Source organism: Arachis hypogaea, chromosome 4, assembly GCF_003086295.3.
Source record: "Arachis hypogaea cultivar Tifrunner chromosome 4, arahy.Tifrunner.gnm2.J5K5, whole genome shotgun sequence".
NCBI lineage: Eukaryota > Viridiplantae > Streptophyta > Magnoliopsida > Fabales > Fabaceae > Arachis > Arachis hypogaea.
In genome coordinates, this window is record NC_092039.1 from 61,329,424 (window position 1) to 61,330,768 (window position 1,345).

Genomic DNA, 1,345 nt, shown 5'->3' on the forward strand with positions numbered 1-1,345 from the left:
TTTGAAACAAACATGGAGGAGAACCTGGAAAACAACCATGAAGGAGAAGCTCATAACCATGCCAGAGAAGGCCCTGTGAATCATGTTGGGCCAGAAAGAAGGGTTCTAGGCTCATACATCAATCCAAATCCAGGAAATTGCGGAAGTAGCATCCAAAAGCCAACCATACATGCCAATAACTTTGAATTAAAACCCAAGCTCTTCACCCTTGTTCAGAACAACTGTTCATTCAGAGGAAGCGCCCAAGAAGACCTCAATCAACATATAACCACCTTCCTAAGAATATGTGACACTATGAAGTCTAATGGTGTTCATTCTGATGCCTATAGACTGCTTTTGTTCCCCTTTTCACTCAGGGACAAAGCATCTAAATGGCTGGAATCTATCCCAAAGGAGAGTTTAACAAATTGGGAAGATGTGGTAAACAAATTCTTGGCGAGATTCTACCCTCCTCAAAGAATCAACAGGTTGAGAGCTGAGGTACAAACCTTCAGGTAACAAGATGGTGAAACTCTCTATGAGGCATGGGAGTGGTTTAAGGACTTAACAAGAAGGTGCCCACCAGACATGTTCAACGAATGGGTTCAACTGCACATTTTCTATGAAGGTCTTTCTTACGAATCAAAGAAGGCTATAGACCATTCATTAGGGGGTCTCTAAACAAGAAGAAAACAATTGAAGAAGACATAGATGTCATTGAGACTGTAGCTGAGAATGACTACTTCTATGCTTCTGAAAGGAGAAACACTCGAGGAGTGATGGAGCTGAACCATATGGATGCACTGCTGGCTCAAAATAAGGTGATCACCAAGCAGTTAGCTGATCTTACCAAGAAGATGGAAGAGAACCAAGTTGCAGTACTCACCATATTATCACCAGCTCAAGAAGGAGTGAATACAGGAGAAGAAGGTGACTGGGAACAAGCCAACTATGTTGGGAACTCACCCAGGTAGACCCATGATCCATACTCCAAAACTTATAATTCTGGTTAGAGGAACCACCCTAATTTTTGTTGGGGAAATCAACAAGACCGAGGCCAAGACCAGAGACGCCACAACCACAATCCCAACAACAATGCAACCTACCAACACTAAACACAGAGACCATACTAACACCCATCTAACCACCCTTCTCAACATCTATATCAGAACCAACATGACCACTCTCAACCTCCTAACCTTATCCCACCATCACCACCCGAAGATAGACTCTCCAAAATTGAGACTCTACTTGAAGGTATATGTAAGGAAGTCCAAGACAATAGAGTGTTCAAGGATGAAGTGCAAGCCAATATCAAAAACCAGGGAGACACCATCAAGAGGCTGGAGTCCCAAGTGGGATATCT